This window comes from Ursus americanus, chromosome 6 (assembly GCF_024610735.1).
Source record: "Ursus americanus isolate L20-20 chromosome 6, mUrsAme1.1.p, whole genome shotgun sequence".
Taxonomy (NCBI): Eukaryota; Metazoa; Chordata; class Mammalia; order Carnivora; family Ursidae; genus Ursus; species Ursus americanus.
The window spans coordinates 71,023,274-71,035,193 of NC_142132.1; the positions used below are offsets into that span (position 1 = coordinate 71,023,274).

The 11,920-nt window shown below is 46.1% G+C and overlaps 1 long non-coding RNA gene across 1 annotated transcript; it reads left to right on the top strand.

The window, feature by feature from the left end:
* Window positions 1-3,959: 3,959 nt before the first annotated feature.
* LOC148110009 (uncharacterized) lies at window positions 3,960-9,625 on the top strand. The gene is made up of 3 exons (XR_015724870.1): window positions 3,960-4,115; window positions 4,811-5,913; window positions 6,688-9,625. It is a non-coding gene; the product is annotated as an uncharacterized LOC148110009 (long non-coding RNA).
* Window positions 9,626-11,920: the final 2,295 nt, after the last annotated feature.

The window sequence follows — 11,920 nt, forward strand, 5'->3', positions numbered from 1 at the left end:
TGAGCAAAGAGCCCGATGTGGGGCTCCATCCCAGGACCCTGGGATCATGACCTGAGCTGAAGGCAGACGCTTAACCAACTGAGCCACCCAGGCACCCCTACAAAGAGATTTCTTATAAAGCATTTGCTCACAGATCCATGGAGGCTGGCAAGGCCAAAATCTGCGGCTCAAGATCCAGGAGAGCTGATGGTGCAGATGAAGTCCAAAGGCCATCTGCTGAAAATCCCTCTTACTGAAAGACACAAGTCTTTCTGGTCTTCTCAGCCTTCAACTGATTGGATGAGGCCCACCCATGTTAGAGAGTAACTTGTGTTATCCAAAGCTCACCAATTTAAATGCTAATCTCATCCAAAAACACCCTCCAGTTGACACATAAACTCAAATCACCACACACACACACTCAGCTTTTGGCCCAGAGTGGCCATGATCTTGCACAGAGACCTGCATTTCTCTCTCTCTCTCTTTCTCTTGTCCTCTCCTAATAGTTCTGTAATGACTGTCAGGTGCTGGAACAAAGATCTGTTTCCTCCCAAAGAAATCCAAAGGTTACATTGATCACTGAGTTCTTCCCATGTGCACCCCCCCGCAGAAGACAATGCAGGGAACATGAACCATGAGACCGGTTATAAGCTAAACTTCTGAGGGCATTATCTCAAAGTACGTGGCTTAAATACACTGTTCGCAGATTTTTAGTCAACATGTAAAAATGAACTGATCATCCCTAAAGGCCTGTGAATTGACTGTAAGGAATTCCACTGGAGATGAGTAACTGGGAAGACAAAGGGAGAAATTTTTCTCTCTTAGCTAACACAGCTAAAATCACAGATAGGAAAGAGCCATTAGTATATTCACTAATTGGAGTCCTGGGTACATTCTCCTTGTCAACGGGAAACATTTGCTTGTTTAAAGGAAGTCTCCAGTTCAGTGTAATGGTTACAACTTCTGTACTGAAGGAGAGTCCCGGGTGTAGACCCAGATGGGGCAGTTGCGTAAGTGACCGCTTGCTAAGGCAGGGCACAAACGTGCTGTGCTGTTCAATCGTTTTCTTTCACCGGACAACGGTCAAAGTTACTGACACCAGTGAAAATGCTCACTACTCTTTCATGTCAAGAACTGACAACTTCTCAAGGAAAAAACCTTTCATCTGTGTTTATGCGCTATCGGTTAGCATAATAAAAGAACTTTTGTTTAAGGCAGAATTAGTCCATTTGTAATAGACTCACACAAACTATTGGAAAAAAGAAAAAACATGTTGAATCATATGAGATACACTCTACTTTGCAATCCAATTTTTAAAATAAGGCTTCTAAGTATATAACATGAATCGTGCCCTAGTGGCATGTCTGTGTTGGAAGAAAGCCACTAAATCCTGGAGAGCCAAAGCAGCTGAGAAATGTTCTTTACGGTGGGGATGTCCCTCTACCACGGCAGGCAACCTAAGGCATATGCTTACTAGGTCACATTCTACTCCCCGACAGCACGCTGAAATACCTAAGGCCCATTCTGAGCAATGGTCCTCACCTTGGAGATGCAGGCAGCTGCTGTTTCCAGAGGGGGGTGGAAAAATGCTGACCATTACAAAGGTGCAAATAGGACCAATCTAGGGAAGGAAGAAAATATCCCAAGCAGTAGTCAGGCCAAAAGGTGCCCTCCTCTCCCTCTCTTTGGGGGATCAACAGTTCCCTGTAGCTTCTTTGTAAACTTGAAGCCTCGGAGTAGGGGGGAAGGGGTCATCCAGTCAACATTTTCTTTTCCCAAAGCGACCATGACATTTGTCAGGAAGGCTCCCTGCGGGGCCCAATGAGCAGCCCTCTGGCCAGCCCTCCCCTCAACATCTGCAGCTGTTGGCCGCTCTGGCTCGGCTCCCGCTTCATCAACAGACAAGCCTGGGACAGCAGGGCCGAGAAGGGGCCAGCGCCACGCCCGGCCTCCGCAGATGTGCTTCCTCTGCTTGTCAACACAGGAAAAAGAATTGAGTGTGAAACTCTCAGGATCTGTGAGAAACTATGTGGTCTGGGAGGAAAATCTCAGAAAACCTTTTTGATGCAGAAGACATTGTGACAGGGGTTTCAGCGGGGAGAATTCTACCTTCCCACTGCGCAAGGCGCTTTCTACAGTCAGGCAGGAATGTTGGCGTCACCATCTGATCCAACTCACTCCTTGTCCAAAGGGGGAGAGTCAGGGGGTAGGGATTGGGGTTGGAGATGACTCAAAGAGAAAGAAAACTAAATTCAAGTCCCTCAACCCTTTGTTTCTGGCTGACTGATGACCCAATGGCAGTGGATTTTTAGCCTTTCAAGTTCAGGTTCACTGCCTCCCTTCAGGAGTACATGGTGAAATGGGATCATTGTGCTGATCTAAGCCCCCGGTGTTCTGAGAGTTTCCTATTCAACTGTGAAGAAAGGGCAGCAGGCCATATGGTGACTCTGGGCAGAGACAGGGGACAAGGACGCCGCTCAGTACACAACACGAGAAAAAGGTGAAGACTGCCCAAGACAAAAAGTAAAACAGTAAGAAATGTTGGAGATGGACAGAGAAAACAGAGGGAGAGGACAATTTAAAATGAGCCTTGGAATCTTAGGAAAGTTTTGTCAGTTAGTGATCTCTCCTTACTGCTTAATCCTTTTTTTTTCCCCAAAGATTTTATTTATTTATTTGACAGAGATAGATACAGCCAGCGAGAGAGGGAACACAAGCAGGGGGAGTGGGAGAGGAAGAAGCAGGCTTCCAGCGGAGAAGCCTGATGTGGGGCTCGATCCCAGAATGGTGGGATCACGCCCTGAGCCGAAGGCAGACGCCTAATGACTGCGCAACCCAGGCGCCCCCTTACTGCTTAATCCTGATGAGCCAGAAGTCTGTGAAGAAGGCTTTGCCTTTGACCTTGGTTGCCAGGGAGCTCAGAGCTACATTCTGGGCTCAATTACAGGAGATTTCCGTAGCCTAAGTTTTCTCCTGATGGGGTTATTGCAAATCATTTCTGGAGTAGGGAGGAAGACAGCGTTTGTGATTTTCTGGCTATGTGCCATCTACTCCCCTGCCTCTTTCATTAACTGGATACCAAATTCCCTCTAGGAAAGTAAGTTTCCCTACTCCTAGCCTCTGCGCTTTGGGGAAAGGGTCCTACCTCCATCTCAGGGGAGAGGCATGTAACCCAGACACAAGCCAGTCAGTTTTTCTATCTCCCTTGCCACAGCCCTGAGTTGTAGGTGGGCAAAGAAGCCAATGAGAGACTAAGAGCATTTTGCCAGGAACGGGGGAGCTACAAATTGCTCCCACTGGACTTGAAGTTGTTGGACTTGCAGTTGGAAAGATAAAAGTCTCGAGCCCTCATGGCTGTGTTGTGACCACAAGGGAAGCATCTGCCAGAATATGGAGCTAAATCTAGAGCAAGGCCTGTAGGATGGAGACGAGGAAAGCAGGTCCAGGGGTGTCACTGCAGCCCCAGCCTAGCTGTGCCTGAAGCCCGCCCACCCTGCCTATGAAGCAGCAGATCCCCCATCTGCTTCCGTCTGATCTGGATTTGCTGTCGCAGCAGAAAGCATCCCAGCTGACACAGTAGGTAGAGACAAAAAGCCATACTTTGTTTTCTCTTACTGTGAGGATAATATGGGGTGAAGGCAGAAATTTTGAAAAATGCAGGCGACTGTGAGAAAAAAAAAATCATCCCGAATCCCATAACGTAGAGATAATGGTAAAATGGACTGACCGTTCCCAGAATTTGCTGTGAAGCCAGGCAAAAAACACCACTTGTGACCACCTTCAAACAGGCAGCCACCCTAAACTGATACCATCTCGAGTTACCCCACTTAAGCCACATGGAGGGAGAGTCATTATTTCATCTCTGATTAGCTTCCAAGCGTAGTTCTAGCAGGCCTCTGACTTAGATTTAACCATTTTTTTCACCACCACCCCACCCCCCTGCAAGTTCAAAAGTCATAAATTTGGCCCAGCACCAAAAAGCCTTTCTGCTACAACAGCTGAGCTGCTTGAGAGCTGCATGTCTCAGAGCAGCAGCTGGCATTTCAGGTCACCTTTCAGAAGCCACCTGGGGAGCCACGTGGAGGCAGCACCGAGCCCCTGGAGATGCTCTGGTGGTTCTCTGAGCAGCCCAGAAGGTGAGTGGGGGACTGGTCCTCTGGCTCCTCGGGCAGCCATCTCAGGGCAGGTTGCTTTCAAACGACAGCACTACAAAAATGCCATTGTCGGGATGCCTGGGTGACTCAGTTGGTTAAGCAACTGCCTTTGGCTTAGGTCATGATCCCAGGGTCCTGGGATCGAGCCCCATGCAGGCTCCCTGCTCATTGGGAAGCCTGCTTGTCCCTCTCCCTCTGCCCCTCCTCCAGCTTGTGCTCTCTCTCTCTCAAATAAATAAATCTAAAAAAAAAAGAACATGGAAGCCATGCAACTCCTTGAAATTTGTGTAGTAACCATTTTTTAAAAAAATGTTATTGTCATGAGTTTCCCACAAAAACTGCATAGCATATCTTCTGTTTCTGTTATTAAAGTTTTCAAATATTAAGAGTAGAAAGAATACAGTATAACAAACACAGGCGCACTGGCTCAATTTCATATTTGTTGACTTTTTGCCAGCTTGGCTTCATGCATTTCTTTTTTTGCTGAAGTGTGTTATTTTATTTTTATTTTATTTTTAAGTAGGCTCCACACCCAATGTGACCTGTGATCAAGACTGAGCCAGCCAGGAGCCCCTTGCTGAAGTGTTTCAAAGTAAACTATAGACATATTATAAATGGATATATCTGACTGCTCCTTCACAGTGCCATTTTCTCTTTTAATTTCCTACTCAAATTAGGTCCTACTCAAGAAGGACAACATAAGACAATTGCTACCATGTATTAAATACCTGCTATTCACCAATTGCTTCATTCATTCACTCATCCATTGGCCAGTATTTATTGAGCACCAAGTAGGCCACGGTTTGAAGCCCCACGGATATAGTGACACACAAAACTGGTGGTACGCAGGAACCCAGCCCTCATGGAGCTGACATTTTTGTGGAGGAGATGGTCACTCAATAGATAAAGTGGGGCAGGACAAGAGTGATGGGGAGGTGGTGAGAAATGACTGGATTCTGGATACATCATGAAGGCAGAGTCAGCAGAGTCTCTGGATGTGAGGTATGAGAGAAAATAAGGGGTCAAGGATGATGGACATTTTTTGCCTGCATATCTGGAAGCCGAAGGAATCATTAACGAGGATGGAGATGACTCCAGAGACACAGGTCTACGCAGGAAGATCAAAAGTTCAATTTGGACACACTAAGTCTGAGAGGTCATACAGGAAGCTGGCTGAGTCTGGAGTTCAGAGGTGATGCCAAGCCTGGAGATGCTACTCTGGAGTCACCAGCATATACAGACAGTATCTTCAGCCCCAAGACTGGGTAAGATTATTAAGGAGTGAGTTAACTGGCAAAGACATCCAAGGACTGAGCCCTGGAAAGTGGGAAATAGCAGCCAGTGTGGTAGAAGACTCGGGTGTAGTGTCCTGAAGCCAAGAGCACAAAAGGTTTCCAGAAGGGAGTGATTGTGTCCAATACTGCTGACAGTCCTTCACAGAAAAAGACTGAGAACTGGGGGCGCCTGGGTGGCTCAGTCGGTTAAGCGTCCAACTCTTGATTTCAGCTGAGGTCATGATCTCAGGTCCTGGGATTGAGCCCCATGTCGGTCTCCATGCTCAGCATGAAGTCTACTTGTCCCCTCTCCCCACCCCCGCTTGCATGCTCACTCTCTAAAATAAAATCATTAAAATAATTTTAAAAGAAGACTAAGAACTGACCCCACATTTCAGCACCAAGGAGGTCACTGGATTCCCTGGCAAAAAAAGCCTCAGTGGAAGCGACAGGACAAAAGTCTGATAGGGTGGATCACGACAGAATGGGAGGAGTGGAGACAGCAGGTATGTATGTACAGCCCTTTGGAGACATTTTGCCATAACACAAGAGTGAGGAGAAATGGGGTGCTAGCTGCAGAGGACAGAGGATGAAGAGGTTTGGTTAAAATGGGATAAATTATACCATGTGTGCGCTAATGGAAATATCTAGTAGAGAGGGGGAAACGATGCAGAAGACAGGAAGTACAGCTGGCCCAAGGTCAATGAGTGGGTTCAAAGCAGATGGGGCCTGGGGAGCCAGTGGCCGAGAGGAGCACCCACAGGACTGGGGGACCAGGCAACAGTGCTGGGCACAGATACAGTAGATGCTATGTGTGGTCGGAGTATTAATTCCCCTTGTGAGGAGATACTACCATCCTTTTTGGCAATGAATCAGCTGAGCCTCAAAGAAGTTCCTTGTAAGTTGCAAATCTGGAACCCAGGCTCCAAGTTGTTGATTTCAAAAATTGTTTGTTCCACCATAGGCGCCCCTCTATTTTTGCACAGAACCGGAAGTTAAGGAGTTAAAGAATTTTACATAAAACTTAGGTTGCTTTAAAGCACTCTGAAGTAACACTGGAATGAAGTCTCTTCTTTGACAAGTCAGCAATCCTTCCAACTATTTTTCTGTATTACACTCTCTCATTTGGCATGTTCCCATATAAAATTTAAATTTATGGGGCCCGGAGACCAGACTTGACAAAATTTTATCCTGGTACATTTTCCAGGTTGAACTTTATTTCCCCCTAAATATATAACTGTTCAAGTGTTTTTTACTTTGCCACTGGCCTGCTTATTCAGAATCTCGGTTCAGGGCCGGGGAGGCAGGAGTCGCAGCCAGGAGCGCGAGGCACTTCCCTCCAGGCCTCCGGCAAGGACGCCACCACTAGATGGCGCAAGAGCTCTCCTTCGCGCCTGCTTTGGGCCTGCTGCGCATGCTCCCCGGGACTCCCGCCCGGGACTCCCGCCCAGGCCTCCGCCGCTCACCACGCTGCTCATCACTGGAGGGCCGAGTCGTCCCCCGCCCCCCTCCCCGAGAAGGGGGACAGCCTGATGCCCGCTGTCATCTCCGTCCTCCTCCAGACTTAAAGCACAACCGCATCTTTGGCTACCTGGCAGATGATCTCACAGCAGCCAGCGTCAGAACAGCAGGTGTGTGCACTCGACCAATGGCAGAGCAAAACTAGATGGGATGCTGGGAGAAGGGAGGAATATGTTTTTGCAAAAAATATTACCTGACACATACTTTGCTGATACTTCCCTCTCAGAAAGACTGGCCCAGTGTCCAAGCCCTCAAGTCCTATGCAATGGAGACTGGATTTCCTCGTGGCCCAGCTGGTAGCTTTAAATCATTTTCTTATGCGGCATACACACACACACACACCTCACCTGTTACTTCTTTTGTTTCGTGGTGACACACCACAAGGGCACAAAATATGACCAGCTTGCAGATGCTTGAAATAGAAGTCTGTGGCTGACAAATTCATCCTTGAAACACTCGCGTGTGCGACCAGAACAGCAAGTCAGGTGCCACAGCTCCACAAATGAAGAATACTGTCTATAATTAGCCTGACCCAGAGCCCTTTGAAAACTGGACAGGGGAGATGTTTTTTCTTGACTCATTGAGAGCCTATTCCTTTACCTGTAGGATATCTGTCACCTGATTTTCAGCATGGAATGAACTAAAATTTCTAAACTGTAAACTATTTTAAGCAGGTCAGTGTAGTATTTACGATGGGTGTCTTCCAGGCATACTGTTGCTCTAGGGCTAATGTTTGGGAGGCTGGCCTAGAGGGTTCTGGACCATCTTTATCACATACCTTCATCCCTCTGAGAAAGAAGTTTAATTTGTGTACCTCTGCTTTGGAAGAAGACAGCTGTGCTAAAGAACGAGGGTATAACTGAGCAGACATAACCTTCACTGTATGTTGTGTTGCTTAGTACACAGGGACCTGTTTCTTTCCTTTTTTGAGATGGGGGAGTCTGATGGGTTTTACTAACAGCCTTTTCTGTCAGACTCCACAAAAATTTTTTTGTGGAATCGACATCTTTTTAATTAAGAGGACATTCATCAGGCTTGCTGTCCTCAAAGCATTATGATGTATTGTCCCCTGTGGCAACAGGCTTGACCTAAGGCTGAAGGTCCCGCGGTAACCCCCCCACCCCCCTCCACCCCCAGCTGAACACAGACAGGCCCATCAGGAAACCTGCCTCAAAATATCCAGAGGCCTTAACTAACCAAAGGGCTCCTTAAAACCAGGGACGGGTACCAAGAAAGAAAAATTCCATTGCTCCCATTACCTCCCCGCTTTAAGTAGAGCCCCCACCCACTGCCTCCAGGCAGATAGTCTCTCCTCCACTGTCCTGCCTGTAGCTCCCTGCCTGCAGCTCCCTTGCGGGCGTATTCAATAAACTTCTCTCCTTTGTTCTGCCTCAGGTGAATTCTTTCGCCACTGGCTTCCACCCCATCGGGTTGTCCCACATTTGGGGGGCCCCCATCCGATCAGGAGAGATACCACACTGAACAAGTCACTTCACAGTTCTAAGTTCCCACGTGTCCTCTGTTAATAACCTACCTTCCTCATAGCTTTGAGAATTCAATGATAAAACACCTAGAGCCGTCAAAACATTACACAAATGCAGGTTTATATATTTTTATGTTGTAACAGTAAGTAAAGAGAGTGTAAGATAAGGGAACCCGATTACGAATGATTCGAATGATTCTTAAAACAGCATCAGAGGCCTTGTAAGATTAGTCTAGAACTCTAACAGAGGAGGTATCATTAACTTCCAGCTCTTACTTACTTCTCTGAAGCACAATTTTAGGAATCCAGAATATTCTAAATATCTCTTAAAGGATCAGAGTTGAGGAATGTGGCCAGCCCTGAAAAGGAATCCCTGAGTTTTAAGCGTCCTAGCAGCCAGCTTCCCTTGGAGAATAGCTTTAGGCACATCTTTCGGCATGCAAGGACTGGCTCACCCAGACAAGCTGACTGAAAACCACCCTGCAAAACCAAGCACTTCAGATTTGACCAAGCTCAAGGCCACCGGGGATAAGGTGACACAAGAAGTCAATTGCTCTGAGGTGATTTTGTCCAACACAGGGACATTCCAGAACCTCTCTGAAGAGGCAGGGTGAATGTGAGATGCAGAGATAAAAGGACACTCCACATATCCTGAAGGAAGATGTGCTATCTAGACAGCCGGAGGCCTACAGTGCCTCCCAGATAAGGAGTCCGTGGAGCTGAGTGACCGTCCAGTGTTGAGATGAGTTTGTGTTTTCTAACCTCCCCACTTCCCCCTGATGAAGAGAACAAAGGCAAAGGAAGTGTAGATAAAATTAAATTTCCTTACAACTTGCAGCCCATTGACAAACACTTGGGATAGGCAGAGTAGGGCAATCCTCAAGGAGTTCACATTGGAGTTAATATTAATGTTAATGCATTGCTACAGGCAAAAAGCAACCTTACCTTGACAGTAGCCAGACCTCCAGGATCCTGTAAGTCTTCTTTAATGCAGGAAAACCCTTTTGGAAACCTCCTTTATCTCCACCCCTCCCCCCTAACTTATATATAATCAGTCACTCCTCACAATCCCAGTGCAGCTCTTCAGCCCATGTGTCCTGTCTCCATGCTTGAATAAAAACACCTTTTTGCACTGAAAATGTTTCAAGAATTCTTTCTTGACCACTGGCTCCCGGCACTTCCAGAAGCATCCTGACAATGCCATCACCTACAGGTTTCACATGGAAAGATTTTTCCATTTTCTTAGAAAAGAAGTGGAATACTATTTTTCTTAAGCAAGTACAGCAAGATCTGTACGCCCTTCTTCAGAAGGGCAGTTACACTTGGCAAAAGGAAAAACATCTAAATTCTGCAAATTCCCTGTTGGAAGTCCCTTCTTATTTAGAAAAAGTGCTGGCTGACCATTTTGTTTCTATTAGAGAATCAACAGAAATACTCTCCTTCACAGGCCCAAATAAAATAAAAAGGCTGTGGACTGACAATTTCTCCACACGGAAATTAAGAGTCAGAACACCTCTCACCCTTCCCACCTACTCTACTCCAGGGAAGTCTGGTATGCCTGTGTCTCCTCTCAAAATCAAGGACTCTGGATCCAGGAGCATTTAGGAAGAAATCTCACATTTTGCAGACAGGTAAAAGCATTAACAGAAATATCTGAATACTACATGGTATCGTCTTTCATAAAAATCAAAGGAGTTGGGGTGCCTGGGTGGCTCAGTCAGTTAAGCGTCAGCCTTTGGCTCAGGTCATGATCCTAGGGTCCTGGGATGGAGTCCTGCATCAGATTCCCCAATCAGTGGGGAGTCTGTTTCTCCCTCTGCCCCCACCCCCGCTCTTATGCGTGCTTTCTCACTCTCTCTTGAAAAAATAAATAAAATCTTAAAAAAAAAAATCGGGTGCTTAGTGGCTCAGTCGGTTAAGCATCTGCCTTCAGCTAAGGTCATGATCTCAGGGTCCTGGGGTGGAAACCTGCTTCTCCCTATCTGTCTGCTGCTCCCCCTGCTTGTGCTCTCTTGCACTCTCTCTGTCAAATAAATAAATAAAATCTTTAAAAAAAAATCAAAGGAGTAAAAACGTTTTGGCTGACTTTTCACCCTATCCAGAAACTTCTGTTCCTTTCTAATTAAAAGATTCCGTGTTAAGACAAGCCCAGAAAGGAAAGGCATTTCTAATTTTTTTGTCAAGTACTAGAACATTTTAATTCAGATCAAATTAACAAGACTGTCCACCCTCTTGATTTCTGCTTGGTAAATATTCACTGATGAGGGATCGGAAGGCAAGCTGAGGACAAAGCAGAAGCTGACACCCTGCAACCCCCCCCCCCCCCATGTATACAACATTCCTCAGGCACTCCTGGCTGCCCTAAAGGACAAAGAAACAGTTAAACTATAGAGACCACAATCTTGCAAGACTTACGTCTCCCTCAGTTTACAAAAGTCTTAGCAGTTTACAAGAACAAAGCTCTCAGTAACCTAGCTTCCAGAAGGGAATGTATGTAGACACAGTTAAATTTCCTTACCACCTACAGCGCATTGACAAGTCCTTGAAACAGGCACGGTGACATTCCTCTAGGAACTAAGCTGCCTTGATGTTAATACTTTGCTAAAGGCAAAAGGCAGTCCTAGCCTGACCCCCTTCCCTCCACCAAGATCCTGTAAGTCTACTTTAATGTATAAAAATTCCTTTGGAAACTTCATCTCTAACACCCCCCCCCCCCGCCAAGATACATGTTGGCTATCATCCCCCAAGCATATGGCCCACCGATATACATCTGAAGGGACTAAGGTTTTATTAGACGGTAATAAATGACCTTTTCCCAACAACAGCTAGCCCCCTCAAGGTCCTGGAAACCTTGCTTCCAAAATTCCTTAGAGACTTCCGCTATCCCTAACCCCCTCCCAGCTTGAGGGTATATAATGGGCCATTCCTCACAACCCTGGGGCAGCAGCTCTTTCTGCCTGCGGGTCCTGTCCCCGTGCTTTAATAAACCACCATTTTGCACCGAAGACACCTCAAGAATTCTTTCTTGGTCGTCGGCTCCGGACTCCACCCCACTGAACCTCACCTCTATTCCACAACCTCATCATTCACTACCTGCCTACTGACATGCCAAGTAGATACTCAGGATCCAAAGAAAACTAAGATCTAGCTCCTATGTCAAGAAACTTATGGTCTAGCAGGAAAGAAAACAAATAAGCAAACGATTGCAATACATTTCACTGTTTCTCTGTTTTACTGACAAGACCAAAAAAAGCTAACGAAGTATTTCTAAGTAAGGAAGTACTGAAGTAATTTTATTACCCAAAGTCAGACAGCCAGAATGCGAGACAGAAATCAAACAAAATATCTATTACTGAGATACAGTCACCTTTACATTCTTAAAATTAATAATATTATTTATATTGAGCTTGCTGAATGTCGAATACCTAGGAAATCAAAGAAAATTTGGAAAGTCTTGTCTTCTGTCATCAAAATTTTAGTGAAAGCATGAGTATTTTAGCTAGCATCTT